The 18,965-nt window shown below is 38.7% G+C and overlaps 1 protein-coding gene across 6 annotated transcripts in view; it reads right to left on the bottom strand.

Annotated features, from left to right (window-relative positions):
* The window catches only part of SLITRK4 (SLIT and NTRK like family member 4), a 213,137-nt gene that overhangs the window by 116,760 nt on the left and 77,412 nt on the right, over positions 1-18,965 (bottom strand). For 4 of the 6 annotated variants that reach the window (XR_001875541.1, XM_017819312.1, XM_017819311.1 and 1 more), the window contains exon 2: positions 4,032-4,101. The exons of 1 other annotated variant lie outside the window; for it this stretch is intronic. The gene's annotated coding sequence lies outside the window, so the exon portion shown is untranslated. Of the gene's footprint in view, positions 1-4,031; positions 4,102-5,966; positions 5,985-18,965 lie in introns of those variants that run through there. One more of the 6 variants, XM_017819313.1, reaches the window with a different exon arrangement.

Genomic DNA, 18,965 nt, shown 5'->3' with positions numbered 1-18,965 from the left:
ACTTGCATTCTCCAGGGGGCCAGAAAGGATGTCCATCCTATTCACTTGAAACCCAGAAAAAAATAGCATGCTAACATTTTAGATGATTGTCCCATAAATCCTCCTTATTTATTTCTAAATAACAGGCCAGATGTTTGTGGCAATAGAGTTTTTACCAAGAAACAATAAGAAAAAAAAAACATTTTCCAGGTGGAGGTCAACTGCACTCAGAAAGATGCATGACAAGACATAGTAAGATTGTCTTTTAGACTGATTAATATTCCTGAACCCCAGGATTCTCAATCTTTTCTGTGTCTGTAATCACGAGAAGCTACTGATGGCAAGACATTAGATATAAGTGCTTTTCTTTGTGATAGAACATGATAAAGTAGTACATAAAGTCCAGCTTTTGCACCAAACCTGTTGCTTGTTCTATCTTCATTTGTAGATATGAATAAGACACATCTGAAATTCCTATTCATGAAGAGTTACATTTGCAACAATTTGCAGATCATAGATGAGCAAAGACAAAACTGTGCTCTATGTAAGTCACTAAATATCCATGTAAGTTACCCTTAAACATACAAAAATAATCATCACATTCCCTGTGCAATGAAACTCTTCAGAAATATAGTTAGGATAAAAAACCCAAACAATTGATGTCTAACTTTAAGTGGATTTCTCCAAAAAATCACATAGGTTTCACTCTGAAATGTAAAAAAAGTTTTTAAAAAACATACCAAATTCTTTGCCCTATCAACGTTTCTCTTTGGGGATGCATACATCTGGAATCTGATTTAATTAACGTAGCATATATCTGATTATATCAAATCATGAATGATTAAACCCCAAACATCAGTCATAAATGTTTGTTAACTTTATCTGTTTACATTACATCAGAAGTTCTGCTCTGCTGGAGTCTCAGTGGACTCTCAAAGGCAGCAGCTGGCTGGCTGCCCATCTCCCCACATAGATCCAGGACATGCCAGGCCCTGCAGCTAAAAAGAGTTTCATCAAAGGGAAGGGATTGGTTCTGTCCAAGGAATAACAGTATGACTTCATTAGGAGCAACATTTCATTGCAAAGCCCCCTCCTGCATAGATTAAATTTGATACTTATGCATACATAAGTACTCGCTCACATATGTTTCCCCCAGAAGAGTTTGAAATGCTGAAGATCGTGTTGAGGTCCAATATCAGTTCTTGCCTGAAAGTCCAAGTTCATAATCAATTAAAATAATCAGCCCATTCCAGTAAGGGATGGTTTAAACCACAGCCAGATCAAAAGGTGGTTTAAACTACAGCCAGACCAGTGGCACCTCTGCCACTCAGGTGTGATGCTACTCACACACAACATTTTGCCCCCACTCACTGCTGGCTCTCAATACAGCTCAGCACAGATGTCTTACACCACAAATAATTTCAACCTTCCTGAATGCAAATAAGACAGCACAGAAATCTCATTTTAGGACATATCTAAGTAATTCAGAAGCATAAAATGTACAACAGGAAAAAAGAAAGCCATTTTCTCTTTTCACACGTGGATGTATCCTGGTATACAGCGGAGGAAAGCAGAACATTTTTTCTTTGCAGAAATAAAGGCATCCAAAAGCAAAAGTATCTTTTCTCAGTCTGCATAATATTCTATTAAACACAGTGCAGTCTGCAGTAAAATCATTATAAGGCTATTTTAGTTCAAATCAGGTATATTTTGATTAACATGTTACAAGTTATTTGATTCCACATTTCCTTTTTTCCACCACCACGATGTTTATTTTTCTTTCACTCTTGCTATAACAAAACACCTGACACTTGCACAATGATAGACTAGATACCACACTACAGAAGAGGAAACATCACTTTCAGCCCTACCAAACACTGCCACAAGACCTGGTTTAGCATTTATCTAAGTAGCTTACAGCACTGTTGGTCCAGAAATAGAAAACAGGAGGATACACAGTAAAATTACTTGCACAGCTAAGACAAAAATTCAGCTTAGTCTCATGAAAATTCCACCGAGGGTAGGAAATGCTACTACAGCACTCTATACAAGGAGAAAAATGAGAACACAGGAAAAAGATAATTTCTGTAAAAGTGGTGTAGATTGTAATGCTGTGACGCTTCTGATTGCCAGGATGAACCAGTTGAAAGTGGTGGCTGTGATGCCTTGCAGGACTGGAGGGTGGTGTCATAAATATACACACACCCAGGGCAGCAAAAGGAATAGATCTCCTGTTTGGAGATCTATGTATTACACCCACACACACAAAGCCAAGAAACTTTAGAGAGGCTTTTTTGGTTTGACAGATAGTTTAGAAAACAGTGCAGCCTTGAGCTCTAATATTTCATGCACAATGCTTTGCATAGGGACAGCAAACAACTGTACAAGGGGCCTGAGTCAGCAGAAACATCCTGCTGATTTCTCAGCATTTCAGTGATACAGATTCACTGTGTCAAAGTCTGTTCTCATTTATGAGGATATAAATATAGAGCAACTCTGCTTTGGAAGAGGTGGTGACAGTTTATGAGTTTTATTTAGGAAGGTTCCTTGCAAATTATTCTAAACCCATTGTATAAATAAGGCACTTCTCATTTCTCTGTTTAGTATATTAATAGAAGAGGATTTCCTGAATGGTAAAAAAGTACTGTCTGTAGGGCTCAGACAACTATAGCAAACTCTCATACACAACAGCAGAACTGCTAAAGTGTGACATTTTTATGCATTACAAATTTGGTTTATTTCTGGCTCTAAAAGATATCACTGCATTTGCCCAGGATGTATATGGAAAAGACATGTTTTTTTCAGTTCCTGTGTGCTAAACCATGTTTCAGTCACAAAGAACAGAATTTAGACTTGGTCTAGTGGAAGGTGATCTTTAATGTCCCTTCCAAACCCAGCCACCCTGTGATTCTATAACTCTGGTAACACAGAGCTCAAACACCTCTCTTGCTGGGAGTTTCACTTCTCTCACACTGGGATAAAACCAAGCAAGTTTCCATTTTGGAAATGCACCACCACAGCCTGGTAGAGCTTCTAGGGATTAATTAATATAAAAATCTTTAGATTTGCTCCTGGCTCTTCATCTGACTTCTTTCGCTTACTAGCTATGCTTACTAGGCTGTTCATACTCTTGATTCTTCAGACAGCTGAATTAAAGACAACACTATTTTATAGTTCTCCGTTAGCACAATCACTGGATTTACAACTTGCAAATGAGCTAGGATAGTCAGCAGTTAGCAGAGTGTAATCACTGTGTGAATGGCTTTCTCTTGTCTTATGGTCCAGCAGTGGCCACAGGCCATGGACTGAATAACCTTTCTTTAGAAATTATATGAACTTCAAATCATCCATGTGATCCATCTCTCACATGTGCAAACACCCCCACACTGTCTGTCTCTATTTTTTCCCTTGAAAATGAAATGTCAATGAGATATTTTTAGCTATTGCATTTTTATGTTAATGGCAGAATGGTGCTAACAGATATCTCAACGTTTCCTATGAGATATACGTGGCTTCAGTAAACATGCACCGCTGGGCACCAGCCAGAATCTGACAACCTTTTTCATTCCTTGAATACCATTTCATTGCACAACCAACCCACTGGAGACATTCAGTTTTTCAGTTTGGAATACTGAAATCCAGCCCTTTTGAGACAGCTAAGGCTTGGTTTTTTATTAGAAAGTTTTATGCTCCAGCCTTCTTTTGAGAAAGAGAAACTGTTGTTGGTTTCAGTCAATAAGAGACTGCAAAACTGGGTCACAGATTTGTCTGGATGACTTGTGAGAACCTACCAATATATATCCAAACTTTACATTGCTTATAGAAGGGTCATCCATTCATAAACTATGGCCCCCTATTATCCACACCTTATTAGTCCAACTCTACTCTGAAAACACAAAGAAGGAGTGCTCTTTGAAAAGTTCTTTTGCTGGGAGCTCATATTTTTATCAAACAAGTTGCTACTATTACATTTGCTTTTTGTTTTCTTTTTTTTTTTTTTAAAGACTCTAGGTTTTGAAATATGGAGTTCCTTTAAAATGTCATCAGCTTACCTGTGCAACTGAATCCAGAGGCTATTCTCCTCCATGAGAAGTCAAGAAAGATCAACTGTCTCTGAAGACTCTGGAGGCAAGACATGTGGAATTAAGTCAGTTCTCAAGTGCAGCAATATGTAACATAATCGAGTGTATTGCTTGTTCTCAGGGCTTGCCTCTGTACAACTGCAGGACTGAGTATTGCTTTTGAATCCCTTGGAACTTTACAATTTTTCTTAACCTTGGGCAGTCCCAAACATCAAATCATCACAACTCCCAGTGTTACAACACTGTAATTCCATCATGCAAGATTCAGCACTTCAAATATCACAAGAAAAGAAGTTATTTATATTTTTCTTCTGATTTTCAAGACAGAGGAGGGAACAATCCTCAACTTGATCCCCTAGGAGGATTCCAGCCCTCCAAAGCTCCCCCATGCTCCTCATTTTTGCCTTTATGACTTGAATCCCTTCAATCAATGGGCATGTGTTTGCTTTAGGGGAAGTACCATGGAATTCTGTTCTCCATGTGCAATAGCTCTGCCTGCTGATAATAAAGCTCAAGGTGTGCATATATCCCTGTACCAGTCACTTGTAGGTCTGGGCACAGCACTCTAGGCAAAAGTAGAGCAGATGGTACTGCATTGGATTACCTTTCTGGGGCTTCTAGAACGAGCTGTACAACTATCCCTGTGTTTCTTACACCTCCTTGGAGTCTAACCTGGATGGCTGAGGTGGGATTCGTTGCATCAGCCACACACAGGTTGTTTGAAGCAAGGACAGCTCCTAAAAGGCTTCTAATCAATGTATACCTCATGTCTGATTTACACTGGCACAGACAGCTCTCTAAAGTTTGTCTGCTGTAAGTGAGCTACCCAGGAGAACTATTTTCTCAAGCAAAATAATAGACTTCAAAGCACATATTAGACAAACACAAGTAAATCTGCAAAAATTCCATTTTAAAAGTATGACAAATGAACAATATCTCGAGCTAATTACGTTTTCCTCCTTCTTTCATGATATTGTCCATATTACATCTAATTGAAAATAAGTGGTCTGATCATTTCTGAGCCATGCTGCTCAAAGTCATATTGATTATCAATAATATTAAGGTTCATTTATTATAATATTATTTCTAGCTTAGCTTCCAAAATTGGAAGGCACTGTTACTCTTCTGTGTACATCTCAGCTGTTTAAAATTAGATGAGCTTGTTACTTTCATGAATGAAAGTTTTCCATTTCTACTTTCCTTTTTCAGCATTTCTCTTTTTACCTTACCTATTCAAATATTTATTTCTATTTCACCATGATCATCTCTCAGCCCAAAATATATTAATTTCACAAAAGCATGCAGTAAAACTGTTCAATGTTATGCTAAGTCACCCAAAGTAGCTTAATAGAATTGCTAATGTGGCTATTCTAGAATAAAAGACTGTTTCAAGCACAAAGGCTAAATATCAATGGTGGTGTGCTCTGCACACTGGACTGTAAAGAAGTTTGATGATAGAGACAGATAGATTTTATGGCCTTACAAGTAACTCAAACATTTCAGGTGACATTATTTGATTTTTTTTCCCCCCAGTTTTCTTACAATAAATGTTTTGTCCTGGTAGTAACAGATATCTTGCATTGGATGCAGATTATACGGAGTCACCAAAACTACTACATTTAATTGTTTGATTTTTTTTCCTAAGCAAAACAGCAGTGTGGAACAAGAAGTTTTCATTTAATGCCTGCATATTGTCTACTAACTTTACAAGAGAACAGGCTGTGACAGGCATCAATGTGCAGTATTAGGGAAATGCACCACCATCAATAAAGGCTGCACATATCACTGGGAACAAGATAAATCTGTTCACTTGCAGAACAAGGCATTTCTTCTGGTCTGTCATTTCCCAAAAATCATAGATTTCTTTCTCCTAATGACTCTCCCACAAGATAATTATGCCCTTACCTCTGACAGGGTTAATTTTTTTGCATCTCTAATATGTTCAAGCTGTTGAGCTCCTCACAGCCTCTTCCTTACAAGGTCGTGGATACGGGGCAGGGAATGGGACCCTTATCAATTTTCCCATCACTGGAGAGACAAGGCAAGGCAGCACAGAAGAGCATTTATCTCAGATCCCCACCATCACCAGTCACTTTATGATCTTAAGAAAAGACCACAAATTTAGAGATTCTTTATTCTAGGCAGTCTGTGATATCCACTCTAAAAATCACACAAGAAATATCTACAGATGAACTGAAATACAGAATCTCATAGTTTGATAATTCTCAGCTCTTGATTTTTTGTGAAAAGCAAATGTAGAAATAGAGCTTTAATAACTTTGATATTTATTTGACATTTGACTAATAACAATCTTTATTCACAAAGATTAAAAATATTAAAAAATATCTCATTGAGGTTTTCACACAGAATCAAATCTAGTGTCAGGGTCCATAATTTATAATCTTCCTTAAGTGTATATTAAGATTATTCACTTAATTCTACTGTACATAATTAACACTAAGGGAAAAGTCTCGATAGCTTTTAACAATTTTTAATTTTACCTGGTTAGCCAAAACACACATTCTGGGTTTATGTACATCTTAGCCTCAAGCAACAAAGTGGTTTCCCAAATTTCTGTCACATCAATGCATCCCCTAGCTAATGTCTCAGTCAGCATCAATTTCTACGTGATAAAAGTCTACTCATTGCTGTAAACTCTACATTTTTCCTTATCTGATTCACAAATGTCTGAGATAAAGGTAATTCACTTTCTTCAGTTCTAAAATGGTCATCCAAATATTTATCTCAGAGCGATTTTTAAAATAGCATTATGAATGTTACTGACAATAATTTGTACTACAGTAGGGCCTGGTGTGGTGCCCGAAAATTAGGGCTCAGTTATGCTCTCTCAGGCACAAACACAGCAAGAGAGGATCCCTGTTGGAAGAGAAAAACAACAATTTTAAGGTTGTCTCGAGTCTTCATTAATGCAGGCAAAATGCCCTGAGATTCAGTGATATGACATATCTTACAAATGAAAAGTATAATTTAAAAATAATAAAACTAAAAGAAACCTTTCAATAAATTATTTTAGACTACAAGTAAAGGCCGTGCAGGACTTCTCTTTTGCAGCACAAAAAGCTTCTCCTTGTGCCATTTCCATAAGCCTTACTGCAGCATATGCACACATGAAGACTGTTTTACATCTTGGCATTAATTCAAGGTGTTTTATGAAACTCTATTCCTCTACAAAGAATGTTTTAGGTTTTATGCCTTTTATTCTTCCAGCAGATCTAATCAATGTTTATTATGAACTTTTGGAGTGCGTAAATAAACACAGCATTAGACTCCCGTTTCATTGTCTCTCCTCTGGAACACACATTCCTAAACTAGCTAAAGACAGACGTGTAAGGATTTTTTTTTCTTTTTTTAAATACACAATGAGGCTTGTCAGGGTTTCCTTTTGATCAGTTGGCTCTGCAGTGCTGTTCAGTCACGCTCTGTTAGCAGCAGCTGAGCTATGGAGATGGTGCCTTCATTTCCATAGTGGTGACATTCAGCATGGCCCTCTTAAAACACAGCATATGCACCCGTGAGGGGAATATGGAATTTAAAAGTCCAGCATGACAAGTACAGCCAAAGGGAATCTACTGCATCTGCCTTGTCAATGTAGAAGGAGGAAAGCAGTGCAGCTCTGGCTGTGCTGCAGAGAGAGGGATGGACGTCGCTGGAGGGAGGAGAAGGTGAGAGCAATGCTCGAGTGCCACGCTCCCTGTGTGAGCTGACCAGGCAGCTCTTGGCCTACATTAGTGCTATCTCACAGCTGAATCCAGTGTTATTTTAATTTATAAACCTGCCAGCTCCCTTCCCCTGCCCCACCTTATTTGTTTCTTTTAGTAGTGAAAAAAAATCTTGTTACCGAATTTGTCGGGAGCTCCCGGGTTCATCTTTTCTCCTCTAATAGAACCAGTCTTATAGGGAAGGAATTAAGTTTCTGTGGCAACTAGAAGTGTTTGAAACATCATCAAATTTTAATTAATGATACACCACTGCTTTGTAGATAGACATAGTTTGGAGATGAAGCTTGCTAGTTTCAAATTAGTTGATTGGTTTCTTAGAATCGTGTTTGCCTCCAGAGTAGCACTCATTTCAACAGATCTACACAGACACCTTTAGCCAGAAATGTAAATAAATGAAAATTACTAATAAACTAAAACTTTACTATAGCAAATCTAAGTGTGTGCCTATGAGTTCTAACCACCCCACCGGGAAAAAACTAAAATATATTATGCTTATGAGATGCCAGTCTCTGGTTCGTTCACATTTGCATTAACATAATTTGAGAATTAGATGAATTTTTTACCACAGTATCCTGCTTGTGGATAAAATACGAAAATTCATTTTTAAAATATTTGCACTAAGGGAACTATAACTATTCATCACTTTGCAGTGAGTTTCCAGTCGTATTGATTATGTACCCAAGATAACCATGCAACTTTTTGTTCAGACAACAGTATCCTTATGTAAGTAGTATAGGTACTATAAAAACAGGCCACAAGGGGACTTCTATAAACTTAGTTCGCCGTTTTTATGGAGATTTATCAAGAGGAACCCACTACAGCTCTGGGCTAAGAACATGGAGATAACCTCTATGTTACAAGGGTATAAGGGTTATAGAGTCAAGCACACATGAATCAGGAAATGCTGTCCCCAAAGTGGCCAGCACAAGCAGAGTTTGACTTTCTCTTGCTTGAGTATTCAGCAACAATAGTGCTGAGGGCCAGAGAAAAGCCCATGAGGACATTAAGGATCCTGGCTTCACTCTAAGGTTTGCACAAGGCACAGTAAATAAAGTCTGAAGAGATGTAGTCTGGGGTGGCCTGGGACACCAAATCCAGCCTGCTGGAGGGTTCTGCCAGCCAAGTCTTTTCCCCAGAGCAGATGAGGCTGCTCAGCAGCGAGCACTGCTCAATTAGGCAAAAAGGCTTCTCCCTCCTCCTGCCCTGGAACACCCCAAGCTGGGATGTGGCAGCGGCTGCCAGTGCCTCTGGAGGCCGGGCAGCACAGATGGGAAGATGCTGCAGCTGCCAGGGCCAGTGCCCTCTCCACTCTCCACAGGAGGGGCAGCAGCATGGGAGATCAGGGGAGCCTGGCTTTCCAGGATGGCAGGGATTCAGCTGTGACAGCTCAGCTCCCTGCCAGAGCATGGATGTCACAAGAGACTGCCTTTGGCAGGAGCTGCTGCCAGGGAAAGGTGGCCAAGGAGTAACCGAGCATGGAAGTTGCTACACTGGGGATGTGAAGTGTGACACAAGACACAGCTGAGTGCCAGAACCTTGATCCAGCACCAAAATAACTCAATGTGAATTATGAAGTTTGATACCAAATTCCTCATAATTCACACACACACACACACACACACACTGTTTTCTACTTCCTATTCTCTGTTCTCAGCTTCCTACCTTATTCCATTCTAGCTACAACTAGTCTGATTCTCTGGTTTCTAGGAACAACTTTTCTCTCTCACCAGATTATAATTTTACTATCTTCTATTTTACCAAGTATTTTCTCCCACTGACACCTCATTTCACATTACATAATGCAGGGCAACTGTGACCTCTGCTGCTGGTGCCTTGGGCTGGAACAAAATCTGTTTAGCCTGTTTGAAGATTAGTATGTACTGGTTTTCTTTTCCCTACTAGATTCATAAATTAACAAAAGTTAATTTTTTTTCTAACGAAGACTAGAGAAGGCACTTCTCTGCCATCAGAGCAACACTTTAGCTAAGTCTCTAATGCCTACCTGAAGATATAGGTCTCAGCCTGTCTCAATCTATATATTAAAGGAGGAGAAAACATATTTTCTACTAAATTCATTCTCTGAAACAGCTGAATCATTCTGGTTGACACAGGAAAAATACAGCCTTGGGCAGATACCTGACAATGCAATTTTCATACTGAGTGACAAGTTTAAAAAAGCAAAGAAATGCTGATAGCAAGCTCTTGTGATGGGATGCATTGAACAGCCACACATAGGAGCTTTACTGACAATATTAGCAGACTATACAGACAGAATTATTTATTGCAGAGAAGAATATTTTTCAGATATCAGCAACTCACCTCTGTGCAAGTATCCATCAGCTTTAAGACCACAGAGCTGACACAACCTGAGGCCCTAGGTCTGTACAGGTAATTCTCCCCATGAAGGCAGTGTTAAAACCACAAAGTACTTCTATTTCCAAAGGAACATACCTTATAGTATTTTTCTTATAACCTCCCTTTTAATTATCAATTAATCATTTCAAAACATTACCTAAGGGCAAGTACAACTGCAAAAACAAAGAAGAAATATATGCTGACTTTGATGTTGTTGTCCCTCTGGTTCCCACTAATATTTTGGAAAAAAGTATCTTTGAAAACCAAGCAGAGAGAAAGAGAGAGTGAGAGAGGCACACATGGAGAAAAGCTCATATTCTGAAGAAGCCAGAAGGCACCAGATAAAAGCTGATAAAAAGTAGGTCAGCTAATGATTCACAGCATCCAGTGCTCACAGAACCTTGCTAACAACAGCAGGGAAGATGCAAATGCAGAAGTTAACATCAAGTTCTTCGATACAGGGGAGATGGATATAATGGAACCAGCTGGTTATGCACACATCTGGGTATGGAAACTGCAGATGGAAACAGAGCTCCACTGATGATAATATTTCTTTAGACTTCACTGGAAATTCAGAAGTCTACATCTGAGCACCCAACTCATCTAGATGCTGATGTTGGTGATGTGAGGTCCATGAATACTCATGTTTTCTGTTAAAAGGGTTTTTTCTTTTCTTCACCCCTGGGATTACTCAGGGCAACAAAAGTGGGCAAAGCTCTAAGAAGTAAAAAAAAGTGGTAACATCATCTTAGGCAATAAAGAATCTCAGGTTTCTGTTGGATGGCTTATCAATTAATATGACAAATGTTCGTTCACTGGTGAAAACAACTTCTTTATAGGTTTGACAGCCAATGCAGAATATAAAGGACAAGAAGGAAGGTAACTCATTAGGTAAAGATCCATTTTGTGTTTATAGGCACCCTTAAAGCTGCTGACAAAGTCTTCCACAGGGAAAAAACATGCTCATTTATAAATGAGGCCTCTTGCAGCCTGATTCTGCAATGAGCTTATTAAGAAGGTTGAGAGCTACCTAACAGGAACACACAGCAATTTCAGCTTGGGATTGCAGTGTTAGAAAGTGAAATCTCATCAGCATAAACAAAGGTGGCCTGAAAGCACAGAACTCCTCACGCTTTTCCAGCCAGCAGTGCTGTCACACAAGCTCGTGGACATTTTTCCCCTTTCCCTGCAGCAATTACTTATAAGGCAAAGGGGAGTAATTTATTTTAGTTATGTTTTAACATCTTTTGTCAGCTTGAAGCCAGGAGAGTCAACTCCCTCTGACCAGCTGCCTCTCCCCAGACCACAGGCAAGGGCTCCGTGGACCATGCTCTGGGAACTTCTGTGGCAAACATTGATTGCACAGTTCCTTTTGCACAGAGAATGAAGTCTGTGACATTTATTACTGTAACAGCACTTCTGTGCCAAATCATTTCTTCTATTTTTTTTTGACAGGGTGTATATTTATATGAATTACAACCAACTCTCCAGGAATAAAGAGGCTTCATCAGAAAATCCACTGATGTATATTTGAAATTCCAGGATACCAAACCCTAATCGACTCCGGGTCAGAGGCTTTGTCTTTTGTGAAGTGACATCTGTTGACATCAGCTGAAAACCTGGCCCATTATCTCAGAGGTCAACGTTCCTAAAATAATTGTTGTGTTTCAGAAAGCATGAATTTATGGTTGATTTTTCTTTGACAGATTCTATAAACAAAAATAAAATCCCTAAAGTAGAGCTCAGGGCTGATTGTTTTATTCAATAAAATCCAGGCACTAAATCTCTTAAAACAAAATCTGATAAAAAATGTTGTCATTTTAAATTTAAAAATTTAAAAAATTAAATTTTTTAAAATTTAAATTTTAAAAATTTAATACTATCCTGTTGAAATTGTATCCAGAATATAAAAGGAGCACTTAAAAACTGAAATTTCTATTTTTTCTTTTGAAGTATTTAAACAAAAATATACAGCTTATTTTTTCAGAACAAAAGTTCTGAAAAGCCAAAATTAATTAAATATTCTGTTCTCGTCATGCAGAAAGGTTTCAATTGATCCCCCTAATAGTCTAAATTTGTTTGGTAGAAAATAAGTTTTTTAAATGTTCATTCCAATTCAGGACCTAAAATATTGTAAAATTTATTGGGAAATTAAAAATTAATTTTATGCCAAGATCTATTTAAATTAAGGTTATTGGGATATTCTTTTTGAATACTTATTCCCTCAGGATTCACTAGGCCAGATTAATTCTCATTAATTAATCTCCACTGATTTCACTGTGCTTTTTTCAAAGGAAGATTTGATTCTTATTCCTTTAAAATGTCAGCATATGCAATTAATATTGCTCAGCATTCAGATTATCTCTATTTGCTTAAAAATTGCTACCCAAAAAGAGGAGGAAAAAACCCCAAACCTCTGGCAAAACATACTTTTTATTCCTATGTAGCGAAAAGATAAAATAATTCAGAATTCTGTATTCCAAGCTAATCACAATCTAACCATTACTTAGTATGTGACTAAAATAAAGACTAAAATGGAATATATTGGTGCACTTTTTTGATTAGTATAAATTTTTTACTTTGATTACTGAAATTTTAGCCAGAAGAACGTGTTTTATTATCATCTGCCCTTGAGCAGGGATACTCTTTTCTCAAAATCCTTCTCATCCAGCTGATTGCGAGATCGCTGTGACATGAGCAACAACACCTTCCTATGTATTAGCATGACATTAGGGCATCATATTTCACTCAGAAAATTGTAAAACATGTGCCATGGTCCCCCCTCAGTCTCAGCAAGAGGTTCCATGTCATTCCTTGAGGTCCTTCATCACCCCAGACTTGCTTGGCATGGTCATGTCTGGACTTCCTTGGCAGCTGGAGACACACAAGAACTACTCCCCTTGAGACACTTGTATAAAATACAGCTGTGAGCTGACAGCACTCCCAGCACCGAGGATGCTGTGATGTTTAAACTCTAACCTGTCCCTGGGAGGAGGGAGTTGCTTTCACCAGGGTGAAAAAAGTCCTGACAGGCCCGTTACGGTAGGACAATTATTAGTGTCTGGCCAGGAGATTCTTCCTCATTGCCACATCCAAGGAACATGCCAAAAACCAGGATCTTTTAGAAATTAGCCTGCTGGAAGAGCCTTAGCAATCTCTCTGGCCGTTAGATGTCGAGTTTGTCATGCTGTGACAGTTCACTAGCTGGGTTAATTGTATTGTCTCAGCTAAGGCGGGTGGCCGAGTCCCCTTTCCTTCCTTACCTAAAAGAGAGCAGCCTCTGCTGGGAGGGACGGATGCTGCAGATGGGGAGGAAGAAAAAGCTCAGCAAAGCACCACAGCTCCCTCCCTCCCAGGGTGGCAGGACCTCCATTCACATTGCTACATCATAATTTTGTGTGCACATACAGAGCTTATTCCCTTACAAGGAACAGGGTTTACCTTTCGAAGTCGTAAAGGTTTCTATCTAATAGTGGTGTTTTCTGCATACTCAAGAAACACTAAAGGCTTTGTAATGATCCTTCTTAAAGTAAAGATAACTAGCTAAAATCCACATTCCTACTAGTCCAAGCACATCCATTAAAAATCTGAATTTAAATGTATTTAACAAGCTTAACAGGTGCTACCTATGCATGCACAATTCTCCACTGTTATTTAGATCTTTCATCAAGACTATAGTGAATTACTTTGATCTAGATATCTCTGTTGCATTAAATCCCTGACCAAAACTATTAATTTTATGAATATAGGAGCTGTTTACAGATATATAGAAATCTCATGAAAAATTTCTCTTTGGTTGGTGGTTTAATTTTTCAAGGTTATGGTCTCAGAATATTGACAGTTATGTTCATCTGCTGGTTTTGCTATGTTTGTTGCTGTAGCACTATCAAATATAAATATAATGCTATGAAGTCCTACTTTACAGTTCCTTTACAAATATATATATTCTTTTATGCCCTTGTGGGACAGATGATACTTCAGTCCAGTGCAAACATTTGACACACTGTTGATTGCCCGGAGTAAAACTCAGATAACAATGTAATGTCATGTTCATTTGTACTTCATACTTGAAAATAAAAACAAAATTATGCATTTTTATATGTGTGTTTTTCACTGATATTGTGTGCTCATTACATGTCTTTACTTTCTAAAAGACAAGGACAGAAGTAGAGCTGAAAAGAATGACAGATGGTCCAAGCCACACATGTTCAACACCATCTTTCCATGCCTCTGGTTCCACAACAGGAAAATCCATTTAGTGCAAGAAACAGACTAAAAAAGAAAATAGGACTCCTGAGCAGCAGTGAGTCTCGGGACTAAAGTAAAAACAGAAGCTGAATGCACAAAATATGCCAAGTCTCCATCTATTGTATAAGCAAACAGAAAAATTAACATATAATAACACTACTTCAGAAAAAATACTGGCACTTATAGTCCTGCTAGTTTCATTTTTGAAATGAAACAGTAGTTATTGCATCAGACAGCAAAAAGCAATAACACGAAAAAACCCTACAGAAAGAGATATAGAAGCAGGAAATAGTAAAACAGCATTAAAATACTTGAAAATGTGTTCCTTTGCAGTTTAAAACATGACATACCCACAAGCAAGCAGCTGCTAAATACTGTTTGTGATTTAAGAAAAGTAAATAAGTGCATTTTTCACTAAACTTTTGCAGCAGGTAACAGGAAAAAAGCTCTGGTCTTCTACAGAGGTACCTTGGAGCTACTGCAGAATGATAAATAGATAATATTAGCACAGTTATTGGCCTAGATCTACAAAACACCGTGCAATTGCTAATATGTGATAAGAGTAACCAATTTATGTTACGTTCAAGTACACTCAGATAATCAGGCAGTTCTCAGCATCTTATTGGAAAAATCATGCAAGTGTTACAGAAACAAGCACAGAAAATGGACAGTAAAACAAGTGATCTTGCTTGAACTATATCAAAAATTGTCTGTACAATACACCAAGCACACAGGTGACCCACAGCTATAGAAGACTTATAAAGTCTTATAAAGACTTATAAAATACCTACTATACATTTAATTCAGCACATTAATAAAGGAACTTAGAAGCTTCAGATATCAAATATAAATACTAGGAATTATGCACTCTGCACTTTGGAGGAAGGGAGTCCGTATTTGCTTCATTTTTAACAACGTCAACAGAAAGCATGGCACTATTAAATTAGCAATCAGTAAAGCTGCAGGTTTCCTTTCTCTTTATTCAAGGTCAGTGTTCTAACCTTCAATTGTCTCTACACTTTTAACCTTTGAACTTTTCAATGAAATTGCAAGCAAGCTGAAAATGCAATGTCCTTATTAGAAGAAGGAGGTCAACATCATGTTTCCTTCATCAAAACTGTCAAAAACATCATCTCTCTTTCCCTATCCCCAAATCAGTGATTAGTAGAAAGTGGAAGCAGAGAAGAATCACTCTACACACAGTATATTCATGGCATTCTCTGTTTTAGTGTCTCTGGTTGGAGCTGCAAAGAATATAATGGCCAAGATGGCCCTCAGTGCTGGACTAATACAGCAGTTCTGGTAAAAGCTTTCTTAAGAGTCACACATTTGCATTTACAGCATCAGATGAATTCCATTCTCCTGTCGGCTTGTCTTAGCTATGCACTCAAAGCGGGGGGCGATTGAACCAAATGAACAAATATCCCTTTGTCTAATTCTGTAATCTCAACATTCAGGTGCTTCCAGCAAAACTACCTCAAGAATTGTTGCTGTCTGTTTACTGCATGCTACTGTTATTGGCATGTCCATCCAGAGCTCAGCAGACAGATGGAAAGTCGCCTGTGCCACGGATCAGCCGGAAGCCGTGTACGCACTTGGCTCGACACTGAGGCCAAGCTCTGCTGGGAGGGTGGTGCACCGAGCTGGGCTTGCTGCCACATCAGGGGGAGGCACAAGAACTCTCGTCACTTCAGAGGGTTTCTACGTCTACCTCCAAAAACGCCATGTAGAGATGCCAAACAGTGTGTACAACCCGTGATTCTCCTCCTACCTGGGAGTTGTTATATCCTGAAATAGTCACTGATCCAATGCAAAGTGTTTAAACAAATGGGATTTGCAGAGCCAAATATTGATCTGGACGTTTCCCCACACATCAAACCACCAAACTATCATCACATGTGTTGCCTTCTCAGATGCAACTGGAAATAAAATACACACATGAATTGTCTTATGGAATTTGATTCTTTTCCATCACAGACAAAAGAAAATTCACAATGTCCTCCACGGTGCGAGATCAAGCAGCTGATGGACAGTACAACTGCAGAACAAAAAGAATTAAATAAGCCTTGGAGCTTTTCCCAACCATTCCAGAGGAAAAAAGAATTCCCTAGCTCCTTTCTCCTGATACACAGAACTCAGAATATTGTGTATTCTGGGACAGGTGAAAGGTAGACGTGGAATGTGGTATGAGCAGGAGTAACTTGTACCCTAGGCTTTCTGGTGTTCAGCAGTGGGAAAAGGACAAATTATAATATCATGTGCTCATTGCAAAGGAGTTGGAACTTTTAAGGTCCCTTTCAACCTAAACTATTCTTTGACTCTACAAGTCGTGTTATTATTGAAATACTCAATACTACTCAAGCCAGCAGTACGGACTAAACCGGCCTGCGCAGTGCTTTGAAAAAGCAAAAGTTGCCTCACTTTGCCCAGGTATAATATTTGCATCTCAATACAGCGGTTAGATGTAATTTTGTACATTGAAATCTGAAGCACTGAGCCATTTTTTTTCTTGTTCTTTACATTATTATTACTATTATTATTATTATTTTGTTGTGAGACCACCCAACATTCACAAATTGTTTTTATAACAACGCCTAGAGACGGTTTTCCAAAGTGACACTGGTTTTGACCGGCTCTGTCTCTGATGCTGCACCAAAGGACCACACACTTCCATTGAATTCTGGACTCCTGAGTGCTGGAGGAAAGCACAGTGCTTGAAATCAGGCATGTATTGTTTCCAGCTGAGCACTTTGGTACGAGGCTACCCCAAAAGCAGCAGAGTGCTGACCTGAAATTGCCTGGCTTCATCTTCCGGGCCCCTCATGCAGTCCATCCTTTTCATTCTTTTGACAGTGTGAGTTCCTTTAACTAGTTAGACATATGGTTTCAGCTCCTATTCATACTTTCACACACAGTCACTTTTCATTCTGGTAACCTTGCCAAAAGCAGATTTTGTCAGGTGAAGTAATTTCCATCACATTAGAGAGATTATCTTAGCTGATGTGAGTTGTACACAAGAGGCTCAAACAAGCACTGGTGGGCTTGTCTGACAAATGGAGGCTTAAATTCTGCTTTACTTCAGCTGGGTACAGGAGCAAGAGGCTGCCAGCTACTCACAGAACAGTGCAATGAGGCAATCAATTAAATCAAACCCAGCTTGCAGCAGAATAAAGACATTGAAAGGTTAATATTTTTTGTGCTATCTTACATATAAATCAAGCTCTCAGTTAAATTTCACAGAGGGATTTTTTTTTTCCTTAGGGGCTTATAAAAAGGTGTTGTATAACTGACATGCTTTCAGTGGCAATGATGTCACAGCAAACACAACCTCTCTCACTTGTTGATACAAACATTCTCTTGAACGGCACCTCTCAAATCAACGTCACTGAGCAGCAACAAAATGAGGCTCAAAAACCCACAACTGCCTTCACTTATTTCCTTCCAGCCTGGTTCTAGACTTCAAAAGACCAAAGAATAGAAGTATACAATATCTGACTTTAGTGTCACTATATCTTTCAAACAGTGGGAATCAAGACATTTATTTTGAAAGCTCCATTCCTAGACGGTGTCAGTATGTTTTGTCTGTTGATCTAATCTGAAAACATGAAACGTCCTAAAGTATTCTGACATCAGTAATAAAAATCCACCATGTAGACAATAATATATGAAACCACATAAAGACACCTCCCATTCACTCCTGCAGGAATTTCAGTCTAATATCCAGCTACAATTAAATCTGACCCATTTTACAACCCGAGCTGTAAAAACATGTTAAATTTGCCATTTCACAAGGTTCTGAAACTAATCCAGGTGAGACTCAGTAGTCAAATTGGTTTTGCATTATGATTTTATGTTCATGCAACCTCCAAACTTCTCAAGACTGAATGTCCTTGAAACTCATTGTGCTGAGATCAAAGGCAAGGGGAATTCAGCATCACCTCAGAGTTTTGTACAGCTCTCTCCTTTGCAGATATTTTTTTATAGATCCAAGGAAGCTACAAGTTCCAATGTTGTACATACAATTCCTTTATAGAATATTATTAAAAAAAAAGAAAGAAAGAATAGTTTTTCCTTCTGTTTGCTCACGTTTACCTCTGATTTGTCTCAGACAAGCCAAGCAACAAATGAGGAAGCCAAACACTTCCCAGTTCCTAGGTAGTGCTATAGGAGGTTTATGGGTTTAGGAACTGAATTTAACAAGACCCAGATGACAACCATCTGCGGGTAGCTGACTACTATTAGCTTCTTCCATCAGTTCCAATACTACCATGTGGTGAACAGGTGGAAATATTGGCTGGCTCCACAGGGAAACAGCCAAAGGCTGAATCTTGGCACGTGTCTGTATCACTTTCTGGGAAATGGCCATTACTGACATGGTCCAGCTGGCACAGAAGACTCAGTAGGCTGGGTACTCACCTGGGATCAGTATTTTGCTCTGGACAGGAGTCTGATGTTTCTTCCATTCCCATCATTACAATCAGACCTCCCTACTCAAGCACTTTATGAAGCTGATGCCTGGAAATTAAGCACTTCATTCTAAATGTTTCCGTATCTAAAGCAT

Source organism: Lepidothrix coronata, unplaced genomic scaffold, assembly GCF_001604755.1.
Source record: "Lepidothrix coronata isolate B3197 unplaced genomic scaffold, Lepidothrix_coronata-1.0 Scaffold73, whole genome shotgun sequence".
In the NCBI taxonomy this organism is placed as follows: domain Eukaryota; kingdom Metazoa; phylum Chordata; class Aves; order Passeriformes; family Pipridae; genus Lepidothrix; species Lepidothrix coronata.
Note: the sequence above shows the minus strand (reverse complement) of the source record. Positions and strands in the feature narration are given on the sequence as shown.